Source organism: Pogoniulus pusillus, chromosome 3, assembly GCF_015220805.1.
Source record: "Pogoniulus pusillus isolate bPogPus1 chromosome 3, bPogPus1.pri, whole genome shotgun sequence".
NCBI classification, from domain to species: Eukaryota; Metazoa; Chordata; class Aves; order Piciformes; family Lybiidae; genus Pogoniulus; species Pogoniulus pusillus.
Genome location: NC_087266.1, coordinates 13,470,301 through 13,495,894, shown reverse-complemented (window position 1 = coordinate 13,495,894; position 25,594 = coordinate 13,470,301). Strand labels below are relative to the sequence as shown.

General features: G+C 38.0%; 1 protein-coding gene across 8 annotated transcripts in view; it reads right to left on the bottom strand.

The window, feature by feature from the left end:
- CNTN5 (contactin 5) overlaps positions 1-25,594 on the bottom strand; it is a 736,829-nt gene that overhangs the window by 496,299 nt on the left and 214,936 nt on the right. For 2 of the 8 annotated variants that reach the window (XM_064170405.1, XM_064170419.1), the window contains one exon: positions 24,599-24,744. The exons of the other annotated variants lie outside the window; for them this stretch is intronic. The gene's annotated coding sequence lies outside the window, so the exon portion shown is untranslated. The remainder of the gene's footprint in view (positions 1-24,598; positions 24,745-25,594) is intronic. 8 annotated transcript variants of the gene reach the window in all.

Below are 25,594 nucleotides of genomic sequence, written 5' to 3'. Positions count from 1 at the left end.
AGGAGATTTTACCTTCTGTAACATCAAAGAAGAAACTTTTTCTTACCCAGAGCATGATATATTATATTGCTTTCAAAATCTTGCTCTGAATTGGATTTTCCTCTTCTTGAGCTAAGATTACTTAGTTTGTAACCTTGTTTCAGCTAGGGGAGAGTTAATTGTCTTTCCAGTAGCTGTGTTTTCAGTTTAGTGAGAAAACTACATTGATGACGCTAATGTTTTAGATAGAATCATAGAATCATAGAATCAGACAGGTTGGAAGAGACCTCCAAGATCATCCAGTCCAACCTATCACCCTGCCCTATCCAATCAACTAGACCATGGCACAAAGTGTCTCATCCAGTCTTTTCTTGAAGACCCCCGGGGACGGTGCCTCCACCACCTCCCTGGGCAGCCCATTCCAATGGGAAATCACTCTCTCTGTGAAGAACTTCTTCCTAATATCCAGCCTATACCTACCCTGGCACAACTTGATGTTGCAAGTAATCATAGAACCACAGAATGTCAGGGGCTGGAACCACAGAATGTCAGGGGCTGGAAGGGACTTGAAAGATCATCCAGTCCAACCCCGCTACCAGAGCAGGATCACCTATACCAGATCACACAGGAACACATCCAGGTGGGTTTTGAATATCTTCAGAGAGGGAGACTCCATAACTTCCCTGGGCAGCCTGTTCCAGGGTTCTGACCCCCTCACAGTGAAAAATTCCTCCTCTTGTTTACATGAAACTTCCTATGGCTCAGCTTCTGCCCTGTCCCAGGTTGAGGCTATAGGGTTAAAAATTTTCTGGGGACTAGAAGATTGTTATTCAATCCCATAATTCTGCTATCTTTTTATAGACTCACAACAAGGTCAGCTCGCACTCCTTTCCTCCTCCTCCTCCTGCCCTGTGTGTGTGTGGGGGGGGGGGGAGGAATTTTATCAGGAAGAACATGTAAGCAGTAGGCCTCCAGAGGCTTGTTTAGGCCTCTTTGGATGGCAGAGGCATCGCGGGGGGGCAGAGGGGGAAGGATTGGAGCACCAGGGAGTGTAGATCTGGTTTATTTGGGATGGGTAAAAAAATTCAAGGGGGTTTGCCATGGATGGGGTAATTGCTCTATAATGTCTAGCTCTGTATTTTCTCTCTCTAAATATAATTCTGTATTTTCTCTCAAATTTTGATTTGAGAGTTTAATTTCTGTTGTCTCTCTCCAAAAAACCACAACACACCCATTGCCCCTTGTCCTGTGATTGGGCATCACCGAGCAGAGCCTGGCTCCATCCTCCTGGCATTTGCCCTTTGCTTTATAAACATTGATGAGGTCACACCTTAGTCTCCTCTTCTCCAAGCTAAAGAGCCTCAGCTCCCTCAGTCTCTCCTTGTTACAGAGATGTTCCATTCTCTTAATCATCTTTGTGGCTCTGCAGTGTCAATGTCTTCTCAGAGGCTGACTGAATCCCTGGAGCTGTTCAAGGCAGGATTGGAGGTGGCACTTGGTGCCATGGTCTAGCCTTGAGCTCTGTGGTAAAGGGTTGGACTTGATCTATGAGGTCTCTTCCATCCTTGGTGATACTGTGATACTGTGATACTGTGAATTGTATCATGCATCACTTCTATTTCTTGTGGTTTATTTCTCTCTCTTTTTGTCATCTTTCTTTTGATTAAAAGTTATTATTACTATTATCATTATTATTGGTACTTTATTTCAAATGTTAAATTCTTCATATCTCAATCCACGTTACTCCTCCCTGTCCTACTGGGAGCAGGCAAAGTAGTGAGTGAGAGAGAATCATGGTGTCCAGTCGCTAACTGGGATTAAATCATGACAGTCATTCAATATATGTGTTTCTTCTAATAGAAAATCACCCCTGGCAAAACTTGTCCCAAAAGGTTATGAAAGTATGAAAGAAAAATAAAACCAGAATGAAATCACATACCTATTGAAGGATCACATTTTTAAGAGAGAGCCTCTCTGAACAATTATTTTACTTTTTGTCTAAATTTTCTTGCTCCAACAAATAAATAAAAACTAACATGCACAAAATATACAGACCATCTAATATGGTGTTGTGGCAGGCCTGATGGGCCAGAAATAGGCTTATACATGTCCTGGCTTGCCCAGGCATGCTTTTCTCCTCTGGTAAACAAGGTACATATGCTTAGCTTGTGCTTGTCTTGTGCAAGGCCTCTGCCTTTCCCAAATTTGGGTAAAGCAAGCCTATGGTTTCACCTAATATGGTCAAGCTTGGATAACTGCCACTCTGATTGGATATTCTGTGTCCAAAGGCCCATTAGTCTTGGCCCACACTGATAAAAGAAATATACAGGTAAATGCAAATGTAGTGTGCTCTGCCATTCTAGTTGTGTCTGCTGTTGCCTGCTTCCATTGCTTACTGTCTTACTGTTTTCATGGAAACTCCACTGTCATGAGTTTACCAGGGGCAGGCTCTAAATGTCTCCACATGATCAGCCTGCATAGCAAGCATGACATTGTGCTAAGACTCCACATCACAAGACATCCTGCCTACATCTGAAAGTCTCCTGCCAAGTTGGGAAGTCCTGGAGATACACAGATCATCCTGAGGAGCCAGGAGACAAGGTCAGAGATCATCTGTCTCTTTTCCCCAGAAGCCTGGGAAGAATCAGAAGTCTCAATGGCCGACAAGACGGAATTCCCTCAAAGCGTTTGGGCTCTGTCTGAAGCTGTGGCTGGCTAGCCCTGCGAGTTGGGAGACAATATTTTGTGAGTAAATGCTTAAAAGCCTCTTCCTAATTCACCATTGCCTTCTGCCATAAGCAGAAAGAAACTCGATGAGTCCATCTAGTGGGCAAGTGGTGTATTGATCTCAAGCAGTACTTAGCCACAAAGATCTTCTCTTCCAATTCAATTAATGTTTCAGTTTTTGCAAGTTACTACTAGATTTGGTTATCATCTGTAAAATGTTTCCATGACCATGAAAGAAATTATTATTATTAAAATTAGTGGTCAGAGATGGTGAGAGTTCTGAATATCAAAATTAATAAACAATATTAATTTTGGAAAAATATAATCTCACAATTAACTACTCCTTCATAACATATGGATTATGTTTTTCATGAGAATGGTGCTGAACAAATTCCATGGTTACATTTATACAGGTATATATGGAAGAAAAAAGGAAAATGTTCTGTAGTTTCATTCAATTAGTTTCACAAGTTATCAACTCAACAAAGATCCAAAATTAATCTATTCTCCCTTTGCACATACAAACCTGAAGTGCATGAGGGTGTTCTTGTAGAACAGTCACCTCCAGGGCAGTGGGCTGTGATACAGATTATCAATAATCTCCTGCTGTGAATTTCTTTTGAAATCACTGCAGTTGTCTCATGCCTACTGTTGGCATTCCGGTGCTTTGAAGCTCTCCAGTTGGCAACTTCAGTAAGGCAAGTATTGTTGATAGCTGCAGGGGTCCCTGTGTAGAGATCTATTTATCAATAATTAAAATGCATGCAGTAGAATATTTGCTACTATAGTCATCTTGGGTAGTAACCTTATATCTACACATGGCCTGTATCCATGGCTGAACTATAGCAGTTGCTTTCCCCCAGTGATTTCTCCCCATCAGAGAAAGAGCATCAGGAGAGGACAAAAGGCATGGACTAAAATGAAAACAGATTTCGTGAAACAGCCAAATTTGCATGAGTCTCAATATAAGGTACATAAAATTACACTCAGCCCAGCAAAAGTGCAGCACTGAAAATACTCAGGAAGGCAGTCCTCAAGAGCTGGAAAAGGTGTGAGGATGAGCCAAATCCAAACAAAAGCAAGAGCCTGTAACAAGAAGCTCTCCTCTTCTTTCTCTCCTGGTTTAACACAACCCACTCTCACAAGTCCTCCACTCCCCACACAAGGCAGGAGAGAAAGTAATACACACAGAAAAAACAAACAAACAAAAAACCAAACCAACTCTGAGTTGAGGTAAGGAGTTTAATAAAATAACGTCCTGTAAAGATACCTTAGCAAAAAGCAGAAGCAGCAGAAGGCAGCAATAAAACAGTTCCCCCATCCAAGCACAGACAGCCTAGCAGAAAAGTTCAACGCTCCCAAACCAGAAACTGAAAGCAGAAACTGGAACAGGAATCCTCTCATGTTACAATCTGACCTACAAGCCCTACTATATTTTGCTCCAGCCATTTTGAAGCTGACAGTATGTTATTAAACACACATGAGTGGATTCAACTTAATCCATGACAATCCTGAGTGTGATGCTCATGGTACAGGGTCCACCTGTAAGCCAACTCCAGTCAGATATCCTGGCAGACTCAGAACTGCTAATGGCCTGCAACCTATGGCTGGCTATTGATTTTGTCCCAGCAGAACCAAGACACCTTATTAGAAAGGTTAAATGCTGTAAATCCAGTGCTTACATACAATAAAGAATCAAAGGCATTTTTTGTAGAGTGGAATTTTCCAAGGAGCCTGTGCAAGATTAGTGTCTGGTTTTAGGTGGGTTTTCAAAAGTGTGTGATAGTAAAAACAACCAACTCTAATCTTGCAGGGAAAAAACCCCACACAAACCAAACTCTCCCCCCCTTTAAAAAAAAAACAAAACAACAAAACAAACAAACAACAAAGGACTCAACCCAAAAAAAACCAAAACCAACCAACCAAAAACCTCACCAAGCCCACAAATTCCTAGTCCTCAAAAAAGTTCAAGCCAGATGTTCCAAGTGAACTATCAATGATTGCAAGGAACTTTTTTTTCTCAAAGATTTTCTTAATTTATAGCAGTGACAAAGTGACAATACACACCACCAGGAAGCACTACATATTTCACTCTCTAATGTTTCTGCAGAACAAGACATCTCTAGACTTAAGCAAAATAAGAAATATTTATAAGGTACCTAAACTAGGTTTCATTTTTCATGTAGTCATTGAAAATAAAAGACTGCTTTGTGCCATCCTCTGGAGATGTTCTGAAACTTCTGTTTGTAATTGTGGCTTTGAAATGGGAAGGTGGTATAACATGAAGATAACCTTGAATTTAATCTTTTAAATTAATAAATAAAGAAATAACAAAATCAAAACCTGAGGAAGGTAGAAAGAAGTGCACATAGATCAGTCTACTAATGTCACATACGCCTGACATGTACACAGGGAAACCTTTGCTGAGATACACACGAACTGCAGCAGTTATGAAGAAACAACACCTCAGGCACCACAAATGCATTTTCATGGTGCAAATATCAGTAAAAATACCATTAGAGCGAAAATCAAGTTTTATTATCTCAACACTGCCTCTAGTTTTTTGATTGTAGATGCAGCATAATGATTTTTCTAATCTTTCCAAACAAGCAACTCAACTGAGTTACAAGGTATTTAGTTTTAAAAATAAACACAATAATCACCTTAATTAAAAACTTAAGCTATCCAGAGCACTTCTACCAATGCTAACCAATTGGAAACCTGTATTAAATAAACTTCTTTCATTTAAAAACTTCTGACTAATGCTCATAAGGCATTAAATACCACCACCTCTTAAATAAAAGTATCATGATTTATTTGATTACTTTTGTCAAATAGAGGGCTCCCAGAAGAGATGCATATTGCATCTCTACCTTAGCTATTTCTACCTCAGAGACAAATGCCAAAAAATACCTATCAGTTTTACTTTTCACCTCCAATGACCGACAATGGCCATTTCAGGGTAGACCATCTCTTGCTCCAGGGGTTACAAAATTGGTCAGAATTAATTGTTCTACAGGAAATGGAAACCGATCGACTATAACTAATGTAGGACAGTGAATAGTTTTTGCACCTTCTAAAATGTATGAAAAATCAAGGTACAAATTATTCCATGAAGTGAAATAAAGGTATTAATAATCCTAGATAAGGAAAGTGAGTGAAGGAAAAAATCCTGAGAACTAATGTGTCTCCTGAACTCAGGTGTGTATTTTGTTTTCTGAACTAAACCAAAAATCACTGTAATTTAACTAAATTAATCCTATCCAGATTTTTCATGGAATCAAAATTCTGAAGCCACATCCTTTAAGCTGCACATAAGATGAAAACTGACAGATCTGTGGGAGATTCTGATCAAAAGCAAGGTCTTTCAAGAGCTACTTCAGCTAATGCAATCATGTTTGAAAGAATTTTGTTCTTCATCAATACATGGGACATTCAAACAGCCTGTGGAAATCTCAACTTTTGCCCCTAATGTTGGGGTCCTGAAGAAGTCACTACTGTATTTCATGAGGATAAAATTTTGTTATTGATCCCTATTTGTCTCCTGGATTGGACAGTATTCAGATCCCAAGTGAGTTTTTGAGGCTTAGAGGCAAAGCAGTAATGGTGCATTTGTCTAAAATTAGAATGCAAAGGGCAGAAATGAAACATTAAATAAAAAAACTAAGTGAAATTAGGTTCAAGTTTAAGTGAAAATTCAGTATCACATTTCAGATGCCTGAACTTCTGTGGGCTTCATATATAAACTTCTGCTCTGTTAAATGTAACATACGTGATTCCATAAAAATTCTGAAGGCAATGACCATTTCCATTTGACAAGATCTCTCCAAAACTTGGGATAAAACTTCACTCAGAGATTAGCATTACAAGGAATCCTCATAGCCTTTTATGGACAGCATAATAGTATTTTGAATTTATTCTGTAGTGAGAATTGGCTCATTCTTTTTAATGAAATTCCAGTGCCATTTTTTTTTCTCGTGGAAATCTTCAAAGAAAAATCGTGAACAATTTCTATACAGATCAGGGAATAGTGTGAAAAATGATACAAAAAAATCTTTCAGAAGCCAGAAGAAATTAAGAGTGTGGATTGAAAGATCTTCCTCTCTTTTCCTCACCAAGATTTCATCTGCTGCTGAAAGTTAATTGATACCAAATCATACTCTAATGCTGTTTTACAAAGGTTACTTTGGCAATAATTTCCACAGAATTACCGTTGTTTCACTCCAATGTATATAAAGTAGAATTTAGGCCACAGTGACAGAAAGATACTTCCCACAAATCCAAGTAGGCTTCTAAAGTTTCTAAGGGGAAAAGAGTGTTAAAACTAAATAAATATTAAAAGCAATTGCTTTTCCAAATGCTGCCAAATTGAAAGCTTTTACCTAACTCTGCTAATACAGAAAACTCTGGACACATTACTTGCTCTTCAGTGCTCTTAGGGACATTAACCTAGTACAACTTCAGTTTATAGTTCAACACAGAATTATATTAAATGAGCCTTAATTAATGTTTTATGCGTTTTTAAAAGACAGTTTTAGACATAAGGAGGTTATAATTAGTCACATACAGTTATTTTGGTCAGCTGAAGGTGCAGTAAGTCAGTTTTAAATGTGCCGTAAGTCTGTAGCTGCTAAAAAACTTTGGAGTTCAGTTTTGATGATTTTTTTTTGTTGATTTTTGTTCTTGTTGTTGGGTTTTGTTTCTTTGGTTTTGTTTTTTAAAGAAAAAGAATATAAATTCCACAAGCTGAAAGATGTGCAAGTATATCTTCTATTTCAATTCAATAAAGCCAGTAGAGTTGACCATCTATCTATTATAGAATCATAGCATCATAGAATGGTTTAAGTTGGAGGAAACCTCAAAGATCATCTCTTTCTAACCCACACCACACCAAGGCAGGGATATCATTTGAAAACTATATAGCTTTGAAAATCCCCCTTTGAAAAGTATATGGCTTTTAATCTCAACATGTACATAGATAAGCTGCATACTCAACTGTATTTAATTTCTTATTGGGTCCAAATCTCCAAATCCCTTGTCAAACAAGCAGGCTCATTATCTACTATCCACACTTACTATAGAGTGCAATAAATCAAGTTCAGGTTTTGGTTTGTTGTTAGTTATTATTCAGAAGAAACCATTGTCTAGATATTTATTACCTTATACTTGAGCTACATTCAGTTAGTTTTATAATGTATGGCAGGCTTCACTACTTGACAAAAAAATAAACTGTTGACAAATAAAAAAAAAAAGAAAATCTCTCACATCTCAAAGGATAAATGGCATTAAATATCAATTCAATTCCAGAGTAAATACATTTGATTAGCACAATAACTTAAAGGAATGACTTGTTTCACAAGATGCAGTAAATCTGCCATTTATTCAAACATTGGTAATCACTCTAGCTGAATTGCATAAAGAGCACGGAAATTAGAGGAAAGATAAACAAATGCAAATTGCTTATCACAAAGTAAATACACTATAATGAATTTGCTATTGTGTATAACTAGCTCCATCCCCAGCAGCCTTTGTTCTTAAACTGGTAAATAGATACTCATAGATGCTTAATACTGACTTTAAGTCAAAATATTTACAGAAGAGACATTTAAGCTTCTCCCATGTAACTGTAAGATAACCTGTAGCACCCAAATCAATATGACCTGCTTACTTCTTGGCTATGAAGTTAGGATTTCCTGCACACTCGCTCTCAGCATGTGCAAAGCCCTCCAACACACCCCGTGACTTTATAGACTTCTCTTGAAAGTCTGGCACAGCAGCAACAGAACACAGTAACAGGCAAGTGGAGTAGATCCTATACAAAATGCCCAGATGCTCCCCTTGCCATAGATATCCATAACTAGGACAGTGTCAATGGGACTGTAGTCATGTGAATGGATTATCCAGCACAGTCCAAGAGCCTGCTTGCTCAGACACTGACAGTCCTAGAGAAGAAGATGCCAATGACTGTTACAGGATCACAGGATCATAGAATGGTAGTAGCTGGAAGAGACCTTGGAGATCATTGAGTTCAACCCCCCTGCCAGAGCAGGACCACAGAATCTAGTGCAGGTTGCACAGGAATGCATCCAGATGGGTCTTGAAATTCTCCAGAGAAGGAGACTCTACAAGCTCTCTGGGGAGCTTGTTCTGGTGCTCTGTCACCCTTGCAGTAAAGAAGTTCTTCCTGTTGTTGAGGTGGAAGTTCTTGTGCTGTAGTTTACATCCATGTTAGATTAAATGATAAGCAGATTACCAAAGAATTCAGAAAAAAGGGATTGGGCTTGAAAAGAAGAACAAAAAGACCACAGCAGTAAGAGAATGTCAGAGTCAGCCTGTTGTCATTGTGATCTCTGAATAGAGTTGGCAGAGCACCCTCACCATTGATGCCACACGTGCAGTTTAGTTCAAGCACCTCAGGTTACGGTGGAGGACCCACACTTTAGGGGTTGTCTCACTAGAGAGAGGGCTGATAGGGGTGCAGGCAAAGCCAGAGCATGCAGGCAATGGTCCAAATAAGTGTGATTGACATTTCTAGGGATTAGTTACAATGACTGTTTAGAAATTTAAAGGGGATTCTTACAATTCTATATGCATGTAATATTGTGGTTCAAGCTCTAAACACATGACAGAGAAAGAATAACCAAGAGCCCAAAGAAGGAAATGCATTTCATAACAAAACATTAAGCAGAAGCTTTCAGTAGTGGACTGGATTGTGGTAAGAGAATGAAGGTTGTTGAAATCAAATTACTGCAACAGAAGTGGCACATATAACTAGGTATCAGTAATTATATAGTACGGGTGAGTCAGAAGGTGACAAAAATCTAGACCATATAGGTATAGTCCTTTTAAATAGATGAAGTTTCTAATAGCTAAAGAAGATTCACATTAGATCATTTGACCAAGGTCTGTCAGTTAGGAGTACCTGCTCTTTGAATAAAAGCTTAATGATAAGAAACTGCTCATATAAAAATGCTCTTATTATAAATTGAGGACTAGATCATTGTCTATTCCAACCCAAACCATTCTATGAATCTACGAAGTTATTTTGCCAACCATAAGGATGTAATTTCCTCTGCATTTCATAATAGAAGAGTTACATGATAAGGTTTGAATGCATATTACAAACAGCACACACTCTGAAGAATACCATTTCTTACTAAATGCAGGTTATATTTACTGAAGTTTCTAGAGTTATAAGATAAAATCCTGTTATACATTGTCTGCATACCCCATTTTGCAAAACCTGAACAAGATGACTTCTGTAATATGAGACTATTGTTGCCAAATAAAGTTTAACATGTAATCCTGAGCCAACTAGCATCCCGGGTTCCTTTTACTGACAGATGCTCTGAGCGTGATAGAGATGTCAGCTGAACTGAATTACGTTCTGTTATTTCTTTCCACGGACTACAAACAGATACTTGTCAACAAGGATCAAAGGAAACGTGCTTTGGGCCAGCAGTAAAATGTCTGGAAGAAGAGTGACTCCTGTTTTGCATGTATCTTTTAAAAAGTTAGCATACCAAACTGTTTCATGAATGACAAGGCTGGTATAAACAAAGTTGAAGATGAATAAGAAAAATCCTGTCCTCTAACTCATTTTTTACCTTGTACAACTAGAATGTAAAAATGTACACTCATTAGTAAAAGGTGGATTTTAACTACATACAACTTAGTGTGCATGTTCTTGGCTAGATAGTCGCTACTGCATATGTATCTGTTAATTCAGTTGAGAGGATCAGTACAGTTGCATTTATTTTAATGTGCAAGTTCTAGATTCTCATTTAACTGAACATTCATTTGTCTGGAAGACTGAATTTATGTAGCCATTAATCTATTATGGAAAATGAATGCACTCTGCAAGAAAAAAACACATTTCTTCTTCATCAGCCAAATTATTTTTAAATTTAGTGACAAGACTGATTACTTATGTATGACAACTTCTACAGTTTCAAATACAGCCCTAGTTACTTACACAGAGGTTTTAAGAATTGTTAAGACTCTATTTGTTTTTACAATAAAAATCTAGAAATAAGAAATGAAATTACAGTGATAATTTTCATGCAAGCATAAAAATATTAAAGAAAAGCATTTAGATTTAAAATGGAGTCATTCTTCATCCCAGATGAACTACTACTCTTTTCCTATGCTCACAAACAGACTATAATCTACCTATTGGAGGTTTAATAAAGTTAATGATTTGGTAGAAATTCAGTATGATAATGATATATGTTCATTTTTTCTTTTTTGTGAAAAGTATATTAAAAATAAGTAATTAAAAAATGATTAAAAATATCTTATCCTTCTGCTGCTGAATTGTATACTCCATAAGAAAAGCAAAGGTAGAAGTGGATATTCAAACCTAGTTCCGCAATCTTCTGTGTTTATTGTATAACCTATGGGGATGTTTTAGTCAGAAGTTACATTACCACCACCTATGCTATGGATTTTACTTAACTGTTAAAAAGAAAGAAGCAGACAGTGTTGGTCTGTTGGAATTATTCAGCTACTTGGCTTTTTTTTCCCCCCTAAATTGGTGCAATTTTGTGTGTAGAACATTTCTGTTGGCCTGTTTCTAATTATTTATTTGTGCTCTGGTCCCCACACCATTCTAGTGAATTAAAAGCTTGCATCGTATGCAATTCCTCTATTTGCTAAATGGCTTGGAGACTATTTGACTGCCTGTCCATTTTTTTCCTCACTTTATCTTTACATAGTGTTTACCCTGGGTCATTTGTTTCCCTATTGACACAATACGTCAGTCATTCTATAGTCTCCTTTGGGTTTGCCTTCAGAGAATGGTTTGCTCATTTATCAACTGATATTGCTCTAATCAGATCCTCTGCTAAGGTGGGTTTTTTTTCCCACCATTCCTTTCCTATTAACTCCCAAATCCTAAAATACATTTTATCTATGAAAGAGAAATTCTAATTGTAACTGATCAGCAGTGGTAATATGTGACTGAGAAACTATCCAGTATGGAGGACAAGAAGTGCAGCTACAAGAAAGGGTTAAATTGTCTGAAAGCAGAAATGTCAAACACAGAAGGACTCCTCGCAAGGGAATGAATTTTCTCTTGACAATAAGAAACAGGTTCAGCATTGTCTTGTAGCCATCCTGGAATGAGGCTGAGGGTCAAAACTCAAGGGCCATCTTTGGGCAGCAGTCCTGGGCTCAGTGATGGACCCCATGGGTGGCCTGATATGCCCTATGCAAATACTTCTGAGACTGGTGCTGGGGCAATGATATACAAGGAACCTGCTTGTGATGCATCTTTGCAGACCTCATGTAGATCTCTGCACTGCCATAAGATTCTGCCCAAGCATTTCTCAGTAATTACTTTTAAAATATATATTTAATCACAAACAAGTGCTTCATTCACTATGCTAGGGGTGCTATTAAAAATCCCTAACAGCTACCAAGTTAGTGTAGGGTCTTAATGAGTACTGTTTGCTGGTTTGGAGAGGATGGGGTACTGGGGAGTGGGTTAGGTAGTCCATTTGACACAGAAACACAAAAATGAATATCCTGCACCTTCTACTTCCACACTGCCTCACATGTTCTGGCTTTCCATTAATCCATATTTCTATTCAGTTCCAATACTATTATATTTGTGCTTTTCTTATGAGGCTAAGGAATCTGGGTTTGTTCAGCCTGAAAAAGAGAGAGCTCCAGGGAGACCTGATAGCAACCTTGCAGTACCTGAAGGGGGCCTACAAGAAGGATGGAGAGAGAGACTGTTTACAAAAGCCCACAGTGTGAGGGTGAGGGGCAATGGCTTCAAACTAGAGAAGAATACATTTAGATTGGATGTTAAGAACAAGTTCTTTACCATGAGGGTAGTGGAACACTGGGACAGGTTCCCAGGGATCCGGTTGGGGTCCCATCCCTGGGCATATTCAAGGTGAAGCTCAAAGGGGTTCTGGGTGACCTGATCCAGTTGAGGATGTCCCTGCTTACTGCAGGGGTTGTACTAGATGACCATTTGAGGTCCCTTCCAACCCAGACCATTCTATAATTCTATGACTCAATGATTCTTAGTGAAAGTTAACAACTCACTTTAAATTGCTTATAGTGTAAACAGGTATTTTGCTTTTGAGAAGAATGCCTATATGGAATTTTTATAGGATAATACTTCTCAGATTATATGCTGTTCTTCAAATTTCTGAATGTTTTAGAGACTTAGGCAGCTTTCATCACTACTGGAAGCTTAGTCATTAACTACAGTGGAATCCAAAATGGGTTTTCAGTTGACCCTATTATAGGCGTTCTACTTTCAGTGTCCTTTGTAGTATGAAAATAGTGATTCAGATTTTTCAGCTATATTGCTTCTGTTCTGCCTTGTTTATTCCAATAGTTACAATCAAAGGTCCTGTTTATACAAATAATCACAAAATTATCCTGTAAAATACCTAAGATTATTCATATACATTGTATCAGAAAAGTAGTTAAGAAAGGATAGTTTGATCAGTTGATTTATCAAACCAAAGAAAGAGAAAATGAAAGCTTGTATTTTGTGAACAGTGAGCAAACTGATTTTCATGTAACTGTATACGCTAATCAGGATTTTACAGAAGCCAGTGGAACTATGTCTCTGACTCATGGAATGACAGAGAATAACTTTCGTGTTTCCACAGCTTCTGTACAAGGATTATTATCCTCATAAAGGGATAAAGTTCCTTTCCCATTTCTCCATAAAACTAGCTAAATTCCGTTTGCATGTGACATGGAGTAAAAGGGAAGTTAATGACCAAAAAACCACAAAACAAACCCAAATAAAAAACCAAGCCAAACCTCCCAAACATATTCTTTTTATTTTATGACCTGTTGCATTTATCTTAATAAATACTATGAATTACTTTTTGCTGAGTCTGTGAACTAAGCAATTTCTGCCTCAGGTAAAAACATCAAACCAGATAAGTAGCACTGAATGTTCTCTACTGTAAATATCAACTTAGGTTCCACTTTTAAACTCAAGAAGGCAATATTTTTTTGTCATGTCTTCTGCCCCATGTTTTTATCATATCTTTTTCCCAATCCATGGATAGAATAATAAGAATATATTTTCCACACTGCAGAGTCCACTCAGTCAGGCTACTGGATACGCATTCAGTCTACATCCACCTTTCCTCCTACCTTTTCCTAAATTTAAAAGTAAAAAGATTTCTTTCACTTTGAACAAATAAAACAATTATTTTATATTCACTACAGAAAAATAGGCAAAGTTTTCTCTCAGTTTGAATTGAACTTCAGATGTTCTCCATCAGTCCCTTCCAATCCCTACCATTCTGTAATTCTGTGACTCTCTGATTCTGTGGAAAACCTACATCTTTTTCCTCTATTCTGCTACAATGAATGGTGAACTACACTACAAAGGCCACACTTTTTTTCTTTGTACCAAATAAGAAGCAGTCCATGCTTTTAATGTTCCTTTAAAAATAAGAACACTCAGGAAAAGAGTGTCAGAAAGACTGCAGACACTTGTTCACAACATCCATTGGCTGTAACACTTGTGTCTCATATTGACACACTGTTCTCCCTTCTGGATAGGTAAAAAACCTGGGAGAAATCAATATAGAAATATTTCCCTTCCTCAGACATTTGCATTAGGATGGTACATGTTTTTCCTCTGCCTATATATCCTTTCCCTCTTGCATCTAGAAAGAGTAGCAGTGAGTAGTGTATACTTACATACCTTTTATTATCTAAAAGCTAAAAAGCACAACCCCGCTATGGGAAATGATCCAGCAGAAAGGAAAGTCATGAACCAATGGGAAAAGTTGCACAACAAAACTAAACCAAAACAAACAGTAATAACTAGATCTCATAATAGACAAAAGGGATAAGCTCAAAAGATATCTATACTTAGGGGTATCATAAGGAAAAAAAGAAAGGATAATAAACTTGAGAGTCATGAGTAAAACTACATCTTACTTTCAACAAATCACTCGTAGAATGTTAACTTCTACCAGCTTCTTAAGGAGTTCCTCAGCATGTTCACTGTTTTGAAAGCTGCTACTCTGATGACTGCTATTTTCTTGACCTGAGGACAAGATCGGTTTCCTAGGAAAGCAGAGGTATGCATGAGCATCTGATGTCAACCAGTGTGAGAAGAGCAGCCTCATTCAGCTATTTCATTTCAGAATAAGAGCTGAGACAGTTCCTATCCATTATGGAACAAGTAAACAGAGATGTCCCTCACACTGTTTTTTTCTTTCTTGTTTTCCTTGTTCTCTCTTGAAGGGAAAATGTATTTTTTTTAGGCACACTGCAGCTGTGCAAATGCCACCATAAGAAGCAACTGAAGTATATCACTGCAGAATTAAACTAGATCTTCTGCCTCCATACCCCATTTATTTTCTCCTTCTGAAATTTCTAAATTCAAGAATTTTTGCAGGGAGTTATATAACTTTTTTTTTTTTTTTTTTTTTTTTAAAAAGCATTTCTTAGGATACCTGTGTCTGAAGGAAAATTTCTGCTTTTGGTACATCAGTAAGAGTCTGACTCATGCTGCTGTAAATTAAACTTGGTCTCAAACTAGAAAATAGTGCCAACTCAGTTATATTTCTGAATCTCATCTTATGAAGATAAAGAATGTCTTGTTTCACACTTCTCATCAGATTTCCATATCTAGAATTGGTATTTCAGAGTTTGGAACACTCAGTGCAACACAGTGACCAGGTGAAGGGAGTAAAACGGATGTCACTGAGAAGGAGAAGAGAGGCACATTTGCTTCACATGAGGAGCCTGAGAGAGCTCCGTTTGTTCAAATGGGCAGGCATGGCTTTGAGAGGGCCCAATGGCAGTCCCAGTGACTGTGAGGAGGTCATTGTGAAAGCAAACAGGCTCTTCACAGTAGCCCAATTTAGGAAATGACAATAGGTATAAACTGAAATGAGAGAGGTTCTGCATGAATATTAAGAGAAGATTTTTCACCATAAGAGTGAGCACATATGCATATATGAAGTTAGCAACTCTAATACATTTTGTCTGTATAAACTGTATGACAAAAATCCTACATGAGACTTAATCCTAATCCAGTCCAACAGCTTCCTGAACCAGAAAGAGAGAGAAGAGAAGAGAAGAGAAGAGAAGAGAAGAGAAGAGAAGAGAAGAGAAGAGAAGAGAGAAGAGAGAAGAGAGAAGAGAGAAGAGAGAAGAGAGAAGAGAGAAGAGAGAGGAGAGAGGAGAGAGGAGAGAGGAGAGAGGAGAGAGGAGAGAGGAGAGAGGAGAGAGGAGAGAGGAGAGAGGAGAGAGGAGAGAGGAGAGAGGAGAGAGGAGAGAGGAGAGAGGAGAGAGGAGAGAGGAGAGAGGAGAGAGGAGAGAGGAGAGAGGAGAGAGGAGAGAGGAGAGAGGAGAGAGGAGAGAGGAGAGGAGAGGAGAGGAGAGGAGAGGAGAGGAGAGGAGAGGAGAGGAGAGGAGAGGAGAGGAGAGGAGAGGAGAGGAGAGAAGAGAAGAGAAGAGAAGAGAAGAGAAGAGAAGAGAAGAGAAGAGAAGAGAAGAGAAGAGAAGAGAAGAGAAGAGAAGAGAAGAGAAGAGAAGAGAAGAGAAGAGAAGAGAAGAGAAGAGAAGAGAGACGAGAAGAGAAGAGAAGAGAAGAGAAGAGAACAGAAGAGAACAGAAGAGAACAGAAGAGAACAGAAGAGAACAGAAGAGAACAGAAGAGAACAGAAGAGAAGAGAAGAGAAGAGAAGAGAAGAGAAGAGAAGAGAAGAGAAGAGAAGAGAAGAGAAGAAGAGAAACGAAACTAAAAGAAAGGGAAAGGGAAAGGGAAAGAAAAAAGAAAAGAAAAGAAAAGAAAAGAAAAGAAAAGAAAAGAAAAGAAAAGAAAAGAAAAGAAAAGAAAAGAAAAGAAAAGAAAAGAAAAGAAAAGAAAAGAAAAGAAAAGAAAAGAAAAGAAAAGAAAAGATTAAATCTATTGGCATCTGCTAAAACTCATGCTCATGGATTTCTGCAGCTTTCACCCAAACATCATAATTCAGTATAAAATATTAAGAGTCTATATGAATTCTGAAAAGAGGTCAATAAGCTGTCTTCAAGATTCAGGTGCTTATCATTTTGAACATGATGTGCTCATAAAAATACAAGTCTTTCTCCTGCTCACTTCTAAGTAGAGGATTTGCAGTTGTGCAGTATGTTCCCAACATCCATCTGCCTGCATCTATCCTGATTGTGAATGAATGGCTGTTTTGTGACTAATCCATCTGGCTGCTGGGAAACAGTGGTACAATGGGCACAGTGGGACATGACACAGCCAGGTTTGAGACTAAGCTTTTATGTGCTATGTGGAAAGTAGGACATGAAGTGAATCCTTCCTCAGTTTTGCAGAAGCAGCTAATCATTCAGCAGTGGCAAGTGGCACTCCTAGTGGAGTGGCTCTGCATGCAATTTGCTTCTGGTAATTTTGGGATTTCTGATGTTATAGCAGAAATCTTCCCTGTTTCAAAAATTAAAACATGCTTAGTGAGACAGCAAAAGCAATCTGGTAGCAAACTGCTACAGAAAGTCCTGCTGCCTTCAAATTTCCCTTGCATCTAGTATAATGGTTTAGCCAGAAAACAAAAAGAAATAAAACAAAATAAAACAAGGCCTAAGACCTGTTGGGACACATCCAGAGGGTGGTCACAAAGATGATTAGAAGACTGGAACACTTCTTCTATGAAGACAGGCTGAGGGAGTTGGGTTTTTTCAGCCTGGAGAAGAGAAGGCTCTGGGGAGACCTTATAGCATCCTCCCAGCACTTAAAGGAAGCTTAAAGAAAGCTGGAGTGGAACTTTATGCAAGGGCACTTGGTGATGGGACAAGAGGTAATGTCATTAAACTGAAGGAGGGTAGATTTAGTTAGAAGTAAGGAAGAACTTCACTGTGGTGGTGGTGAGGCACCAGAACAGATTGTCCAGAGAGGTAGTAGATGCCCTACAGTTCAATGCCAGCTTTGATGGTGCTTTGAGCAATGAGTTCTGGTCATATAATCATAGAATCAACCAAGTTGGAAGAGACCTCCAAGATCATCCAGTCCAACCTATCCCCCAGCCCTATCCAGTCAACTAGATGTCGTGGAGGGGTTTTCTCTACTCCTCCCCTGTTAGGGGGAGGTGAGAAATTAATTTGAGGTGGTTTTGATTTTTTATAAAATTGTTTATTAAAATTAATATTTACAAATTTATACCACCCCCAACCACTGTGAAATCCAGTTCCTTTGCAAAGTTATGAAAATAGCTTGGGATATATTTACAGAGATTGATTATTAAATGAGAATATCAAATTATGAACAATTATAGACAGAGAGAAAGTTTTCTTAGGCTTAATGCCTCTTAACAACTCTAGTGCTTGCCCAGCAAGGGCTGAAACTGTGTGTGCTCTTCAGATAGAGATAACTTATATTACAAAGGAATTAAGGCTTACTTAGGTGTGTTTCTCTTAGGTATTAATCATTAATCACCCTCCCAGGAATCTGTCTCAGTGTGTGCCCAGTACTTGGGGTCTTTGCAGCTGGAGTCTGTCCCGACTTGTAGGAAATGATAAGGTTTCCCAGTCTCTGGGGTAACAGTATTTCTCTAACCTTCTCTCCTGGGGTGACCTCTGCCTCGATGCTGCTTCTTCTTCTGGAAGCCGTGTGTCCAGGGATGATCAGCTGGCAGGATTCCAGGTGCAGGAGAAGGATTTGCCCGTGTTGCTTCTGACACAGTCTGGCAGCTAGCAAGCTGCGTTCGCAGGTTTGCAGACTGTCTGAGGGTCTGCTGAGCTCTGGTTCTTTCCAGAGTTACAGGATAGCTGGCAAGCAGGGTCCATGCTGTGCTGCAGGGAGACTTATGATCCGTAGATGAATCAAGATATCTCTAGGCTTAGGCAGGGGGTTCTCGGCTCCCCATATATGTATGATGCAGGCATGAATGTGCTCTGCTTGTCAAAGGGCTTGCAGGTAGCTTGACTGTGCCTTGAGATCAATGCATGAGGTCTGAGCCTCTGTAATGCTTTCAAGTGAGTAAGGCCTGATCCTGTGTCTAGGCCATGCAAGCTGGTCAGGGCAGCAAGATGCTGCTGTGGATCAGAGCTAAGTCTAAATGCTCTAAGCTTCTGAATAATTTGAACGGTCTGGACGGTCTGACCACGTGGTGATGCTGTGCACCCCTCTTTATGGGCTCTGGGCCGAGATTCGTGGCTCATTGGACATCTAAAATGGCCAATCAGGTTGGTCGTAGGCCAAATCTTGCCCCAATAGGCAGTAGAGACATGCCTGGACCTCCCAGTAGGGGATTACCTGCCCGGACCTCAGGGCGGACCCCTGAGGCACATGGACTGGGCGTGTGTGTGTTACACAATTTGTTTGCTGCCTCATGGGTCCTGGCAGAAGAACATGTCCTGGCATGTAGAGGCATGGTGAAGCCTCAGTTTTGGGGCTGCTGCCCCTCCACCACACTAGACCATGGCACCAAGTGCCTCGTCCAGGTGTGTTGCCTCCACCACCTCCCTGAGCAGCCCATTCCAATGGGAAATCACTCTCTCTGTCAAATATGTCTCTTCTTATGGTGGGGGTAGGGGGGTGGGAGTGGAACTAAACAATCTTTAAGGTCTCTTACAACTCAAATTGTTATTTAATTCTACAATTCTATGAAAATGTTGTCCACTGGATTAATCAGTTATGCATTGACTGTACAATCTGTAGATCTGCTACGTGGAAGAGAGGGTATCAAGCAGAGAAATTAATCACATATTTTGCATTGATTTGTTATTGGTTAGGCTTCCTTGAAATTGCAGATCTTGGCTAAGTATCACAGGATAAAATCTGTTCTTCATTAAATCAGACTGAGATGTATAAAAAGTAGTTTCTAGTAGGCTGAGAGATTTATAGCACAACTGAAATTTGAATACATGCAATTCCTTGAAATAGTGTTTCTGTTTTCTTTATTCCACTATAATAGAAGGCAATGAGGCACTATTAGTATGCCACACATGATTTTTCTCATTAGCTTGTAGTGAACTGTAAACATATATATCACAAGTATTAATGAAAATTATACTAATATTTAAATATTTCAGCACTGTAGTCTAATAGGACCTCAGACACTAATTTAAATATTTTCAAAAAGCTTTTAGATTAACATCAAGTCCTAATTTTATGGCATTTTAACCTTGGCAAACCTATGAGCAGAACACTATAGGAGTTCATCACAAAACTAAAATTAAGCAATTTAGTATAATGCAAAACTGAAATCTTAAAATAATGCATAGTTAGGAAAGAGGGAATTCACTGCAGTTGCTTTAGGCCTTGAAAATATGAATCTTTTCAGAATACAAACATATTCATTGGCAACAAGATATCAGGCATATATGTTCAAAACCTTTCAAAGCTCCCTTTTAAGCCTATCGACCCTGCTGTCTGTGATATCTCTCATAATTCCCCAGTCTTTGTTGCTCTCCCCATCTTGAGGTGGAAGTCTTTATTCATGAAGATTCAGATGCCAGCAAAGCAGTGCTGAACAGGCAAAATGAATTAAAAAAAAGTTATGTAATAGTGACATTTGAGCCCTTTGTGTATAAAATACACTCCTAAAGAAACCTTTTCTGATTAGAGCAATTACATCTGAAATTAATTTAATGGTATTTTCCAACTCTAGTAATTCCAGTTCTATAATCTATAATCAAAGAAAAACTGTGCAGGTGAATTACAATCTTAAAGCATGTTAAAAAAAAAAATCACTGGTGTAAATAATCTTTGGCATTACTCTTAATATGACTTTTGCTTTGACACAGAACAAGTATCATGTATCAAGCACTTCTACAGGAACTTAAATGCAGCTAAACAAAAAACCAAGAAACGAACAAAATTAATTCTTTATTTATAATCTTTTTCAAACAGTCAATGTTAGGAATCAGTTTGAATATTTAAAATTTTATATCTTTCTAGCTCTTCAAATTGAGGCAGAAATAATAAGCAAGGGCAAAATATCTCAAAAGCAGGCTGCCCAGGAAAAAGTCTCTTTTGCAGCATTATTTTGTTTTGAATGGAGTGAAGAAACCTTGACTATTCAAATAGCCAAAAGATAGATTCCTGTATATTTATTTAATTGAATTCATTAATTAAACACAGGCTCATTTTGCCATGGCAAAAATCACATGGTGTGTCTGATTTCAAACCTCCTGGTTCTCAGAAAATTATGCTAAAGCATGATATACAAACAATTAAGGTGAAATCTGAAATGATTAATGTCTGAGATAGAATGCCACTAAGTACAAAAGTAGTGAGACTTTCTTTGCACTCTTCTATGCTCGTGCAGCTTGAAAGCAATCATCACCTTTAAGCTACAACTATTTCTTTCTTAGCAAGGATAGCTTTAGCTGGCTTTATACTGAGAAAACTACCATCTTAGATTGGGGGAACTGTCCCCATGGAATGTGAGCTGGCAGAAAGCCAAAGTCTGCAAGGAAAATTCAAAACTAGCTCTAGAAGAGCAGTAACTCAGATCTAAAGTATCAATTTTCAAAATAATCAAATCATTACTTAACACATGCAGCACTCCAGAATACAATATATTGCTTCATTTGCCCCAAATACATTATAATAACCATTAGAAGCAAATTCAGTAAACACTTATTTTCACCCATAGTTCTGAGTGAGTAGAATTTCTGGCAGCTACCCAAACAGGTCACCATGAACAGGATAATGTGGCAATCTGTTATCATTAGCTCTGTTGGAAAGGTTCTGAAGACACTAGAGAGAATTAAATGACCTGGAAAACTCAGTCTATGGAAAAGTCTATTGTACTTATCTCCGTTATTTCCACCTCTATGCATCACTAGAACAGTGGAACAACATGATTTGCAGTGGTGACAAAGACAAAGGTCATTTTTCTGTTTTTCTTTTATTCACCATGAGCCATTTAAGGATTGTTAAACTCCACACATACGGAAAATGACTAATTCATGTCAGGTCCTTCCACTCTCTCAGTATGGTTTGTCTATTGAAATCTAAACATTTGGAAGACAATGCAGAGCTGTGTTTTCAAAATCACTGCTACTTTTGTTCCTGTCCATCACTGTTTCCACTCTCAGAATTTCAGATTGTCTAAAATGACAATCTATAAAATCCCTATATAGCCTGTTTGAGCAACTGTTCTTCCTAGCGGGTGCAATTTTTTCCAGCAACATTTGAAACAAAGAGCACTTCTAAAAAGATCTATTAAATGTAATCACTATGTCAAGGTCCACACAGTAAAGATAGATACTATAAAAAATTGACATAGCCTATTCAAAAATATGCACCAGAGAGACTTCTTTTGTTTATGCAAGCTTTACTGCTGTTGTTCTACATTTATCTGAGTGATTAACTCGAAATGAGGAATGAGACTTTGACATGCACCAGCTATTCTGATTTAACAATTGTGTAGGTACAACTTATTCTTCAGGAATCCAACAAAAGTCTGCATAAATGACAGGACAGGAAAAATAGCAGAACCTTGCATTTAAAAAACAGAGGTTTGGGGGTTTTTTTTCGGTTTTGGGTAAGAACAGATAAAAGTATTCCTGGACCTCTGAGCTGAGAAAAATTTCATGGGCCTGTAGTCAGGGGATTCTTGTGTTTCCTTGAATATGCTTTATTTCACACTGTGTGCTTACTAAGAGGTTGAGGATGTGGTGTACTAAAAATATTATTATGAGGCATATTCTTCAACAGCAAATAAATAGCTTCTGCTTAAGCATAAAATTGTGCCAAATCATCGTTATAGAAGTGGAACAAAACACAGTGTGATCTGTGTTTCATTGAATATTTGTGTTCTTCTTTTACATAGGAATTTCTTTGAGTGAGCACTGTAACATTTATTAGGAATGGATTACATAGATTCAAGACAAAGACACAAGACTCAATTCTGCTCCATCGCAAGAAGATGACTTTAACATCACGCATAAAGGCTGTCAGGCCAGACAGTCTGGTTCTATTACCTGATATTATATATTTATATGTAAAGAATAACTATATAAATGATCCTGGCATATTTGTCAAAATTTGGCTATTACAAGCTTCTAAAGACCAACATAATTCTGATGTAAAGTATGCATCATTATAAAGCCTGAAAATAACTGTTATTTTGAGAAACAGAAATATGAAGATGCTAAACAATCAAAGAAAATTATGGCTTAAATTTCTCTTTACTGTTCTTTGACAAGAAAGAGAAAATAGAGTGATTTCTCACTTATAGCTTGGGAAAAAAAATCTCCCTCTTCTACCACCTCTTGCACCTCAAATACATTAAAGACTCCTCTCTGATGCCAGAATGCCTGCTTGGCATGCACTTAGAGCCAAAATGTTGGGCTTTTTAAGCATCAAGAATAACCTTCAATAAATCTGCTACTCTAATAAGGCTTGTACAGAGAAAACAAGTTAAAATTCACCTGCCAATCTTTCCTATGCTTTTAGTAGGTGCAATATATCATCAAGAGGAGGAAAATGAGTTAAACTGTGTTGTATTTGAAGTGACACTGTGAAGCTACTCATATCAAGTTCATCAATTCTAATACAGTTATGTGTGTTTGGAGGTCACTGTCTGTCTCATTCATTACAATGGCTTTCTGGTTTTCTGATATGATTCTCAATTAGTTGGATAGGCAGGTAAAACATCTGACATCCAAAGATGAACTATGTGCTTCCAAATATGTTTGCACAGCTACACATTACACTTTAGCAAGCTCTTTCTGTTGACCTATTAATAAACCATAGTTTGAGACTGAGAATAAAGAGTCAACTCAAAAATTAATTAGAGGTGTTCTGAACTACATGATCGTAACTCATCCAGCTATTAAATGATGCAGTACCCCAGTTAACAGATAACTGCAGACATTTACTCCATCTTATTTCCATCTGTGGCTGTATTCATGATAAATTTAAAGTGAATATCCATTGTTCATCTGGATAATGAATATCAGACTGAAATAACTCATGCCTACAGCTGCTATATCACACTGGTTTGTATCACAATACACTCCTAATGATCACATCAGTTTTCACATTCACCTGCTTCATTAATACAGATTTGTATTTATTTGAATGTTCTACCACGTGCTAAGTCACAGAAACTGCTTAATATTATTTGGGAACAAACTCTGACTGCTTAGCAAGATGAATTCTCCTTGACCTTTAGATTTGCTTTCATGAGAACTTGCTTGTGATTTTGGATTCATAGAATCATAGAAATGTAGAATCAACCAGATTGGAAGATACCTCCAAGATCATGTAGTCCAACCTAGCACCCAACACTAGCCAATCAACTAGACCAGGGCACTAAGTGCCTCATCCAATCTTTTCTTGAACACCTCCAGGGATGGTGCCTCCACCACCTCCCTGGGCAGCCCATTCCAATGCCAATCACTCTCTCTGGCAAGAACTTCCTCCTAACATTCAGCCTATATCTCCCCCAACACAACTTGATCTGTTGGTGGTTGCCTGGCACAAGAGAACAACGCCCACATGGCTACAGACCTGTAACATACCCACTGTACCCTAGAATTAGACCAAGCCACATAGAAATACCTGGAAGGTTAGAAGCACAGTATAGATTTTATGTTCAAATCTTGTGTACAGTTTTCCAGAACTAACCAGATTAAACATGAGACAAAAAAATACCTTTAAAAGTTTACTCAGCGTGCATTCAGGTTAAAGTGTCTACTGCATTTACAAGGAGTGGCAAACACTTTCAAGATAGAGCCTTCTGCTAACCCATGGTGAGAAACCTAACAACAGTATTCATAAAAACATATTTATTTTTTAATCTGAGTTCCATTTGCAAGCTCACTGGCAAGACCTTCTGTGTTTGATTTTAATTTTATAAACTAACAAATGCAAGCAACAAAGCTCATAAACATACCCAAAGAGCAGTTTAGTTTAAATATGCATTACCTTAACTCTCTCCTATTGTCTGTACAGAAGTTGTCCTTCAAAACAGAAATGCTCTCCACACAATAGATGTTGAACTGGGTATAACTAAAAACTGATGCTCAGGACCTGAATTGAACCAAAATATATAAGGACTCCTTTTTGATAATCTGTGGAGGAAGAAATAAATTAACGTTACATGTATGAGTAGAGCTCTATTTGGAGCTGTAGAACAGTAAAACTTTCTTGTATGTAGAGATCCGTTATTCTGACTGTACTTTTTTATTCCTTGTATGATGTGTGTCATGACAGCATTGGCTCACTTGTGTGAATTAAATCTGAGGTACTTGTCTTGCCTCGGAGTGGATACAGAATGCAAAAGTGCTTTAGTTTATGCTGTTAGTGGGAAAAGTTCAATTTCTTACAACAGCAGAAAAGGAAATAGGCATCAATACCCTATAAATAAAGGAAAAATGTGTACACTCACATTATTAGCCTTTGAAGTTTATGCATACTCATCTCTAATGAAATGAATATAAAATAGTTTCTGTTATTTGAACTTAAACATCATTTAAGCGCTTTTAAAAGATGTTTTCTCATACTGCTTTGTTTAGTTTTTGTGTAGTTTTTTTCATGTAACCCTTTCCAGATAACATGCCATTACAACTTCATTGATTAATTAATTTTCAAATTACTCACCCAAAATTATACTAGAGGCAGGCACTAACATTTAGCTTATTATCTTCCAAAATACTGTGTGATGTCCTTAAAATAATTACTGTTTGCATTATTCAATCATTAAGTTAACTTGACAACCACAAGAAAATCACACCACTTTTAGTAAATTAGCATTCTCAATTACAAGAAGCAAAAAGAAACCACAACAACCCCTGTTGGGAACTGGCTGAAGAAGAGGGGACATGAGTCCCTAGAAGCTTGTACAACCAAGCCCTTGACGTGAGGTCTGAGTGTACTGAAGCGCAGTTAAGCCACAACAGCGTATGTGAAGAAGCTCAAAGG